The 11,062-nt window shown below is 53.7% G+C and overlaps 1 non-coding gene and 1 pseudogene across 1 annotated transcript; both read left to right on the top strand.

Annotated features, from left to right (window-relative positions):
* Nucleotides 1–3,663: 3,663 nt before the first annotated feature.
* On the top strand, nucleotides 3,664–3,838 carry LOC126191683 (U2 spliceosomal RNA; annotated as a pseudogene).
* Nucleotides 3,839–10,016: 6,178 nt separating this feature from the next.
* Nucleotides 10,017–10,205, top strand: LOC126191673 (U2 spliceosomal RNA). Its single transcript, XR_007538439.1, has one exon. It is a non-coding gene; the product is annotated as a U2 spliceosomal RNA (small nuclear RNA).
* Nucleotides 10,206–11,062: the final 857 nt, after the last annotated feature.

The raw sequence follows: 11,062 nt of genomic DNA, 5'->3' as shown, positions 1-11,062 counted from the left end.
CTTTGCTCTACCGATCAGAGTTCACTCCATCCCATGTTACCACGCTCCCCAACGGTCGTGTCCTTGCATGTATCCTTCAAGATGTCCTTTTTCTAAATGTCTATGCTCCTTCCGGTGCTAACCACAGGCATGACAGAACGACACTTTTTCAGTCTGATATCCCCCCTTTCTTAGCAGCTCGTCGCCCTATTGTCTTTGGCGGAGACTTCAACTGTGTGGTAGCCGAAGTTGACCAGGTCCCGACGCCTATGCGGTGTGAAGCGCTCGCTTCACTCCTTCGAGCAGCTGACCTTACTGACACGTGGCGCCACTTTCATCCCGCCTACACGCAATTTACCCACATCTATCCCACTGGAGCCAGCCGTATAGATCGTGTTTATGTCTCGACTGATTTGACTCCCGCCCTTTGTGCCGTCCAAGTCATACCCGTGGCCTTTAGTGACCACTGTGCGTACTCGTGTTCCTTGCGTATCGCGGGTCCAGCCCCGGTTCCTCGTGGCACCTTTTGGAAGATGAATACCCTTCATCTGCCAATGCCCGAACTTCGTGCTCTTGTCACGAAAACATGGCAGGACTGTCTCACGGACACTTCCCGGTACCCTACCACGGTGGTTTGGTGGATCCGCTGTGCGAAACCCCGGCTGCGACGTGTTCTCCGACAATATAGTCGCGACGTCGCCCACTGGAAACGTAGCACGTTAGCCTTCTATCAGCAGTGTCTCATTGACGCCCTGACTCTTCCTGCTGACAGGTATGATCAGCTCCGCATGCGCCTCAACAAAATTAAAGCGAAAATCCTTCGCTTCTCTAGGGAGAAAGCCGACGGTATGGTGGTGCGGTGTCGTTCTGAATACCTGATTGAAGGCGAGAGGCCATCCATCTATCACCTTGCCTCTGAACGAACTCGTGCCAAGAAGAACGCCATTCTGCGCCTTAAAGCAGACGATGGTAAGCGTATCACAGACTACCGTGAAGTCCTCCAACACCTGACGGACCATTTCACCAACCTCTTCCAGGATGTTGAGGTCGACGTCGCCGCACAACATGCACTTATCAGTGGGGTGCCAACTTCTTTGGATCGTCATGACCGCGGCTCTTTAACCGAGCCACTGACACTCGCTGAACTCACATCTGTCCTCCGTGCCTGTCCGGGACACAAGTCACCTGGCCCCGACGGTCTCCCTTATGAGTTCTACCGACAATTTTGGGACCTGCTCGGCGACCGTTTCTGCACAATGTGCGAGGAGATTTTCGCTGGATGCGACTTACCCGCCGAATTTTTAACTGGACGTATTGCCCTTATTCCAAAGGTGACTGGCCACTGTCGAGCTCAGGACCTGCGTCCTATCACTGTTCTTAACACTGAATATAAGTTGGTGGCACGATGTGTGGCCTCTCGTCTCAAACAGGCGATGACTAAGGTACTTTGCCCCACTCAATCCTGTGGCGTTTCACGTCGGAACATCTTCACCGCCGCTTCCCTGTACCGCGATGTTGTCCTCCTCACCGCCGACACTCGCACCTCAGCTGCCATTCTTTCCTTGGACTTCGCCGGTGCCTTTGACAGAGTCTCGCACCCTTACCTGCTGGCCGTTATGTCGCGGATGGGTTTTGGGGAGCGCTTCATACGCATCATCCGCAACTTCTTGCATGGGGCGAATTCCACTGTCGTGGTGAACGGTTGCCGGTCGCGCCCCATTCCTATCAGACGGTCGGTTCGACAGGGATGTCCCTTGTCGATGTATCTGTTTGCCTTAGCGCTAGACCCCGTGTTGCGTGACATTGGCCGGTTGGTCGACGGTGTCGCTCTTCCAGGCGTCACCTTCCGCTGTGCGGCCTACGCCGACGACGTTGGTGTGTTTGTTGCTAACGCCAGGGACATCGATTCCGTTCGCCGCGTCCTCGACGTCTACGAACGGGCCTCCGGTGCTCAGTTAAATCCCAACAAGACCGTGCTGCTTCCGCTAGGGCCCCGTTCGTTGACCGTCGAACGCCCCTGGTACCGCGTTGTGGGGGAACAGCGTATCTTGGGTCTTGAGGTGACTGCCTGTCCGCAGCGTATGTTAACCCTCACGTGGCGGCGGCTTCTAACACGCATCCGAGGCCTTTGCATGAGCCACGCTGATCGGCGACTCGACCTCCATCAACGCGTCCAGCTGATTAATGGTTATCTCCTATCACGGGCATGGTATGTCGCCCAACTCCTTACGCTACCCAAACAGATCGGCCGAGCCATATCACAAGCGGTATATTGGCTTTTGTGGCGGCATGCGCTGTTCAAGGTTGATGCGCTGACTTGTACGCTGCCGAAGGTCGATGGTGGCCTCGGCCTCATTGACTTTTCCCGGAAATGTGCGGCCCTGCTGATTCACCGTGTTGCCACTTTGCGCGACGCCGACCCAGGCGGGACTACAGCGGCCCTCTTCGACCTTTATCGTCCACACTCGGCGCGTGCACCGGTGTGTTTGACGCATATTCCGTTCCGGCTGACGACGGTAAACGACTATTATCTCCACCGCAGTTATGTTCTCCCAGTGGCCACGGACAAGGCGCGCACATCGCGGCGCCTTTACCATGCACTTCGCGGCCAGCCCACACCGCATAAATTGGAGGGCAGACGACCATCCGTCATTTGGCGCCATGTTTGGGCTAATATCAACAACTCCGCCCTTCCCACGGAAGTTTCGGCGCTCTGGTATCGTGTCGTCAACAACTTGATTCCCACCAATCATCGCCTGGCGGCCATCCGTCTACGGCCATCGGCTGCTTGCGGCCGGTGTGGTGACATCGATACCAGAGAACACCGTCTCCTCTGCCCCCTCGTCACGGAAGTGTGGGACCTTGCCCGTGGGCTCTTAGCGCTGATTGGTGGGACGACACCGGACAATGTATCCATCGACTGGTTCCTTACCCCTGATCTTCAAACCAACCCCCGGACGCGACGTAACGCAATGGTGTGGCTCTTGGGCCACACCATTTTCACGATCTATGACCTTTCCCTCACCGATGCTGTCACCTTCATGGATTACCTGTGGAGCCAGCATCGTCTGATGGAATCTGAACGGACATACACCAATACCTTTGCTCGATTTTTGAAGGTTGCCATGATTCATGGATACCAAAAGGTGTTCAGGGTTAACTAAAGCACCTAGTATACCCTAAATTTGGCATTGGCCTTCTGGGCATCACTGGCGTAGGCTATTCTGTGATGCAACTGATTTGACAATTGGTTCCCTGGGAATTGAGAACACATTTATGAGTAATTCTGGGAAAATTGGGAAAACAAGTAATGTTCTTAGAGGATTTCCTTCGTTAATTCTATGGGCGATGGGATTATCTCGCCAGTTCCGTTTCATTTGTGTGTCCTGCCGTCCCTGGTTTTACTTTGAATTCATTTATGTCTTTATTTCTTTATTTCTTTTAGTTCAAAACCACCAATTGCTTCACACCTGCAGAGTGAGGTGTGTTTCTGAGTATTGTGTCGACGTCCATGTGGCATAGCAGAGTGTGCCTCTGTTTATTTTTATTTTCACTTTCTGGCAATAAGGCTTGTCACTACCAGCACACAGCTAAACGTGCTGCGTTGACACACGAGGATGGCGGCAAATTTGGAGAGGACAAGGAAGGGCTATAGGGGAGGAAGGAGGCCCAAAAAAAAAAAAAAAAAAAAAAAAAAGTGTAGTATCTGTTCTTATCAGCTTAGTATCTGATACGTCCTGCATCGCAGGACCAGAATATTAAACTCATTTTTGGCTCATGACGGAGTGCTAGGGGCTTGCTCCACCTCTGTCGCGGGTTGGCCCGGCATTGCAGTACCGCCGGGATCGGCCCACCTAAAATTAATTAAAACATAGCCTGAAATGGGTTAATATTCTGCAGTGATCAGATATTCAGCTGGTGACAAAACTTGTCGTAGATGTCGATGTCCCCAGTAGTTAGCTGCTTACACACCACGTATTGTTTTAATTAATTTAGATTATCTTAAGTACTTTTTTTTTTTTTTTTTTTTTTTTTTTTTTTTGCTGTGTGCTTGACCGCTCTTGCAGCCGCATTACACTAGGCTGGTAATTTATGGGGGCACAGGACAGTGCCTTCGGATGCCTCGTTGGCGTCTCTTATGGTCCGGCCACAGATAATTTTAAATAAATTTTTTGGAGTTATGACCTTAGCTCCTCGCGAACGTCGTCGTGTCGCCGCCGCCGCCGCACGCACGCAGAATACGTGTGTACACACACACATATGCAGTTGGCGGTGGACGATGTAAGCACTCGGCTAGGTGTAGCTCGCGCCGGCCTCGCGACGGTCTAGCTCGCGCCGGCCTGGCGCTGCTGCGGGGCGGCGTCACGGCTTCTCCGCTGCCCTGGCAGCTAGCGGCGTTCAAATGGGAGTCGCAGTTTACTCTTCGACATGGAGGCTAGTACTGGGCTGTTGATGAGTGCTCTCGTGAAATGTCGTTCCTTCCGGCACTCGCTTTTGCCATGTTTTCGACGGTCGCCTGTTGCCATATCGGCCCGTACCACCGTGTGTCACTCCCACATGTGGAGCGCACACGCTGCAAGCATTTAGGCCCTTCCACTGCGGATTTTCCTTATCGCTTCTCGGCCTTTTGGCTAAGAAGCACCCCGCGAGCGGAGCGTTCTGTTGGGCTCTGTCGCGGGTTTTGGGTCACCTCTCGCGTATAGCGATCGAGGTTTCGTTTGTTCTTTATTTCTCCGTCGTTGACATTTTTGCGGTGACATGACCAATCGGTCGAATAGTATTCAGTGTGTGTTCGACAGAGCCGCAAGACGGCCGACCGCGTTTGAAATACAAGAATGGATTTTTGGCGATCTACGTGTACCGGAACATGATGTTGACACCTTCCAACTGGATTTCGTCTTGTTTTCGTTATTTGTGAAATTCGTCAACCAGGAGCAATACGAAAAGTATGGCCTGGCTCTAGCGGGCGAACATCCGTTCCGCTATTTCGATGGCAGTGTTGGTACAGTGACAATCGTGCCGTCTGGGTTTGGCATACGGACTGTGCGGGTGTTCAACGTACCCCCTGAGTGTCCGAATGAAGTCATCGGCCGTGTCTTGTCGCGGTATGGCACGGTGCTCAGCATCACGAATGAGAGGTGGGGCAGTGCCTACCGCTTCCAGGGCAACAGCGGCGTTCGTAGTGTCCGCATGGACCTCCGCCAGCACGTACCGTCGTATTTAAATATTGCGAGTACCAGGGCCCAGGTCACCTATATTGGGCAACCGCAGACTTGCTCCCTTTGTCAATCGACGGAGCATCTCCGCGTGGATTGCCCGCGCCGGCGCCCTGTGCAACTGCCGCGGGAACGCGCTGCTGGTACCGACCTTGTGCCTCTCCTCAGCGAGGTAGTGGCGGGTGCTGCCCGCCGTCCCGCTGAGCGGCCTGACGTGTCACCCCCGCCAGATGCAGTGCAACCGGCACCCAGTGCACCGGTTGACGACCCCGTCCCGGACCGGGCGCCCGTTGTGGCGGTACCGCCGGCGGCAGCTGATGTGCCCGCTATGGCGAGTGATGTGGTCGCTGTAGAACAGATGGAGGTCGTTATTCCTACCCCGCCCCTCCCAGCAGATGACGCTAAGTCCCCCCGCCGTCGTCATCGACGCAAGAAGGCGAACCCAGACCAATCGGCGGAGGCGGCGGACGTTTTCCGTCCCCCTGAAAGCGGCAGTGAGACTGACTCTCAGGCCTCCTCGGTTTCCCGCTCTGTTTCCGCTGACCGCTCGGGCGGTATGCGGCAAACTGCTCGACAACTAGAGGCTCTTATCAGTTCATCGCGAGATCGGGGAGCGATCCCTGCAAAACGGAAACATGACCAGGGTAGCGATCAGCCACTGCAGCGTACTCGTACCCTTTCACATCCTACTGCGTCCGAACCGTCTGCGCCGCCTGGCTCGGACTATCCTGCCGATGGGGGAGGCCTGAACTGGGCTGACGACGAGGGCGATGAAATGCGTGATTGAGTGGGCTTTCCCCACATGAGCTGCTTGGTATTATTTTCTCACATCCGGGGTGCTATAGCGGGGTTCCGATGTGGATGTTTCCACACCTGCTTCCCTACGGCCGTGACTCTATCTGCCGTTATTTCCTCTGTGTTGCTCTCCCATGCCTGCCTTTGACCGTCCGCCGGGAGCCCTCTCCCTTTTAACGGTCAATATTAACTCCATCTCCAATCCGGTCAAACTTCGCTCTTTGAAGGACTTTCTCCGCCTTGGTGCGTTTGATGTGGTATTTCTCCAGGAGGTTTGTGCCCCTTTTCTATCTGACCTAGTTGGTTATGAGGCACTGTATAACATCGACCCTGACGCCCGGCGGGGTACTGCTTTGCTCTACCGATCAGAGTTCACTCCATCCCATGTTACCACGCTCCCCAACGGTCGTGTCCTTGCATGTATCCTTCAAGATGTCCTTTTTCTAAATGTCTATGCTCCTTCCGGTGCTAACCACAGGCATGACAGAACGACACTTTTTCAGTCTGATATCCCCCCTTTCTTAGCAGCTCGTCGCCCTATTGTCTTTGGCGGAGACTTCAACTGTGTGGTAGCCGGAGTTGACCAGGTCCCGACGCCTATGCGGTGTGAAGCGCTCGCTTCACTCCTTCGAGCGGCTGACCTTACTGACACGTGGCGCCACTTTCATCCCGCCTACACGCAATTTACCCACATCTATCCCACTGGAGCCAGCCGTATAGATCGTGTTTATGTCTCGACTGATTTGACTCCCGCCCTTTGTGCCGTCCTAGTCATACCCGTGGCCTTTAGTGACCACTGTGCGTACTCGTGTTCCTTGCGTATCGCGGGTCCAGCCCCGGTTCCTCGTGGCACCTTTTGGAAGATGAATACCCTTCATCTGCCAATGCCCGAACTTCGTGCTCTTGTCACGAAAACATGGCAGGACTGTCTCACGGACACTTCCCGGTACCCTACCACGGTGGTTTGGTGGATCCGCTGTGCGAAACCCCGGCTGCGACGTGTTCTCCGACAATATAGTCGCGACGTCGCCCACTGGAAACGTAGCACGTTAGCCTTCTATCAGCAGTGTCTCATTGACGCCCTGACTCTTCCTGCTGACAGGTATGATCAGCTCCGCATGCGCCTCAACAAAATTAAAGCGAAAATCCTTCGCTTCTCTCGGGAGAAAGCCGACGGTATGGTGGTGCGGTGTCGTTCTGAATACCTGATTGAAGGCGAGAGGCCATCCATCTATCACCTTGCCTCTGAACGAACTCGTGCCAAGAAGAACGCCATTCTGCGCCTTAAAGCAGACGATGGTACGCGTATCACAGACTACCGTGAAGTCCTCCAACACCTGACGGACCATTTCACCAACCTCTTCCAGGATGTTGAGGTCGACGTCGCCGCACAACATGCACTTATCAGTGGGGTGCCAACTTCTTTGGATCGTCATGACCGCGGCTCTTTCACCGAGCCACTGACACTCGCTGAACTCACATCTGTCCTCCGTGCCTGTCCGGGACACAAGTCACCTGGCCCCGACGGTCTCCCTTATGAGTTCTACCGACAATTTTGGGACCTGTTCGGTGACCGTTTCTGCACAATGTGCGAGGAGATTTTCGCTGGATGCGACTTACCCGCCGAATTTTTAACTGGACGTATTGCCCTTATTCCAAAGGTGACTGGCCACTGTCGAGCTCAGGACCTGCGTCCTATCACTGTTCTTAACACTGACTATAAGTTGGTGGCACGATGTGTGGCCTCTCGTCTCAAACAGGCGATGACTAAGGTACTTTGCCCCACTCAATCCTGTGGCGTTTCGCGTCGGAACATCTTCACCGCCGCTTCCCTGTACCGCGATGCTGTCCTCCTCACCGCCGACACTCGCACCTCAGCTGCCATTCTTTCCTTGGACTTCGCCGGTGCCTTTGACAGAGTCTCGCACCCTTACCTGCTGGCCGTTATGTCGCGGATGGGTTTTGGGGAGCGCTTCATACGCATCATCCGCAACTTCTTGCATGGGGCGAATTCCACTATCGTGGTAAACGGTTGCCGGTCGCGCCCCATTCCTATCAGACGGTCGGTTCGACAGGGATGTCCCTTGTCGATGTATCTGTTTGCCTTAGCGCTAGACCCCGTGTTGCGTGACATTGGCCGGTTGGTCGACGGTGTCGCTCTTCCAGGCGTCACCTTCCGCTGTGCGGCCTACGCCGACGACGTTGGTGTGTTTGTTGCTAACGCCAGGGACATCGATTCCGTTCGCCGCGTCCTCGACGTCTACGAACGGGCCTCCGGTGCTCAGTTAAATCCCAACAAGACCGTGCTGCTTCCGCTAGGGCCCCGTTCGTTGACCGTCGAACGCCCCTGGTACCGCGTTGTGGGGGAACAGCGTATCTTGGGTCTTGAGGTGACTGCCTTTCCGCAGCGTATGTTAACCCTCACGTGGCGGCGGCTTCTAACACGCATCCGAGGCCTTTGCGTGAGCCACGCTGATCGGCGACTCGACCTCCATCAACGCGTCCAGCTGATTAATGGTTATCTCCTATCACGGGCATGGTACGTCGCCCAACTCCTTACGCTACCCAAACAGATCGGCCGAGCCATATCACAAGCGGTATATTGGCTTTTGTGGCGGCATGCGCTGTTCAAGGTTGATGCGCTGACTTGTACGCTGCCGAAGGTCGATGGTGGCCTCGGCCTCATTGACTTTTCCCGGAAATGTGCGGCCCTGCTGATTCACCGTGTTGCCACTTTGCGCGACGCCGACCCAGGCGGGACTACGGCGGTCCTCTTCGACCGTTATCGTCCACACTCGGCGCGTGCACCGGTGTGTTTGACGCATATTCCGTTCCGGCTGACGACGGTAAAAGACTATTATCTCCACCGCAGTTATGTCCTCCCAGTGGCCACAGACAAGGCGCGCACATCGCGGCGCCTTTACCATGCACTTCGCGGCCAGCCCACACCGCATAAATTGGAGGGTAGACGACCATCCGTCATTTGGCGCCATGTTTGGGCTAATATCAACAACTCCGCCCTTCCCACGGAAGTTTCGGCGCTCTGGTATCGTGTCGTCAACAACTTACTTCCCACCAATCATCGCCTGGCGGCCATCCGTCTACGGCCATCGGCTGCTTGCGGCCGGTGTGGTGACATCGATACCAGAGAACACCGTCTCCTCTGCCCCCTCGTCACGGAAGTGTGGGACCTTGCCCGTGGGCTCTTAGCGCTGATTGGTGGGACGACACCGGACAATGTATCCATCGACTGGTTCCTTACCCCTGATCTTCAAACCAACCCCCGGACGCGACGTAACGCAATGGTGTGGCTCTTGGGCCACACCATTTTCACGATCTATGACCTTTCCCTCACCGATGCTGTCACCTTCATGGATTACCTGTGGAGCCAGCATCGTCTGATGGAATCTGAACGGACATACACCAATACCTTTGCTCGATTTTTGAAGGTTGCCATGATTCATGGATACCAAAAGGTGTTCAGGGTTAACTAAAGCACCTAGTATACCCTAAATTTGGCATTGGCCTTCTGGGCATCACTGGCGTAGGCTATTCTGTGATACAACTGATTTGACAATTGGTTCCCTGGGAATTGAGAAAACATTTATGAGTAATTCTGGGAAAATTGGAAAACAAGTAATGTTCTTAGAGGATTTTCCTTCGTTAATTCTATGGGCGATGGGATTATCTCGCCAGTTCCGTTTCATTTGTGTGTCCTGCCGTCCCTGGTTTTACTTTGCCTTCATTTATGACTTTATTTCTTTATTTCTTTTAGTTCAAAACAACCAATTGCTTCACACCTGCAGAGTGAGGTGTGTTTCTGAGTATTGTGTCGACGTTCCATGTGGCATAGCAGAGTGTGCCTCTGTTTATTTTTATTTTCATTTCTGGCAATAAGACTTGTCACTACCAGCACACAGCTTAACGTGCTGCGTTGACACACGAGGATGGCGGCAAATTTGGAGAGGACAAGGAAGGGCTATAGGGGAGGAAGGAGGCCCAATAAAAAAAAAAAAAAAAAAAAGTGTAGTATAAAAAAAAAAAAAAAAAAAAGTGTAGTATCTGTTCTTATCAGCTTAGTATCTGATACGTCCTGCATCGCAGGACCAGAATATTAAACTCATTTTTGGCTCATGACGGAGTGCTAGGGGCTTGCTCCACCTCTGTCGCGGGTTGGCCCGGCATTGCAGTACCGCCGGGATCGGCCCACCTAAAATTAATTAAAACATAGCCTGAAATGGGTTAATATTCTGCAGTGATCAGATATTCAGCTGGTGACAAAACTTGTCGTAGATGTCGATGTCCCCAGTAGTTAGCTGCTTACACACCACGTATTGTTTTAATTAATTTAGATTATCTTAAGTACTTTTTTTTTTTTTTTTTTTTTTTTTGCTGTGTGCTTGACCGCTCTTGCAGCCGCATTACACTAGGCTGGTAATTTATGGGGGCACAGGACAGTGCCTTCGGATGCCTCGTTGGCGTCTCTTATGGTCCGGCCACAGATAATTTTAAATAAATTTTTTAGAGTTATGACCTTAGCTCCTCGCGAACGTCGTCGTGTCGCCGCCGCCGCCGCCGCCGCCGCACGCACGCAGAATACGTGTGTACACACACACACACACACATATATGCAGTTGGCGGTGGACGATGTAAGCACTCGGCTAGGTGTAGCTCGCGCCGGCCTCGCGACGGTCTAGCTCGCGCCGGCCTGGCGCTGCTGTGGGGCGGCGTCACGGCTTCTCCGCTGCCCTGGCAGCTAGCGGCGTTCAAATGGGAGTCGCAGTTTACTCTTCGACATGGAGGCTAGTACTGGGCTGTTGATGAGTGCTCTCGTGAAATGTCGTTCCTTCCGGCACTCGCTTTTGCCATGTTTTCGACGGTCGCCTGTTGCCATATCGGCCCGTACCACCGTGTGTCACTCCCACATGTGGAGCGCACACGCTGCAAGCATTTAGGCCCTTCCACTGCGGATTTTCCTTATCGCTTCTCGGCCTTTTGGCTAAGAAGCACCCGGCGAGCGGAGCGTTCTGTTGGGCTCTGTCGCGGGTTTGGGTCACCTCTCGCGTATAGCG

Source organism: Schistocerca nitens, chromosome 6 (assembly GCF_023898315.1).
Source record: "Schistocerca nitens isolate TAMUIC-IGC-003100 chromosome 6, iqSchNite1.1, whole genome shotgun sequence".
Lineage (NCBI taxonomy): Eukaryota > Metazoa > Arthropoda > Insecta > Orthoptera > Acrididae > Schistocerca > Schistocerca nitens.
This window is presented reverse-complemented; position numbering and strand designations above follow the sequence as displayed.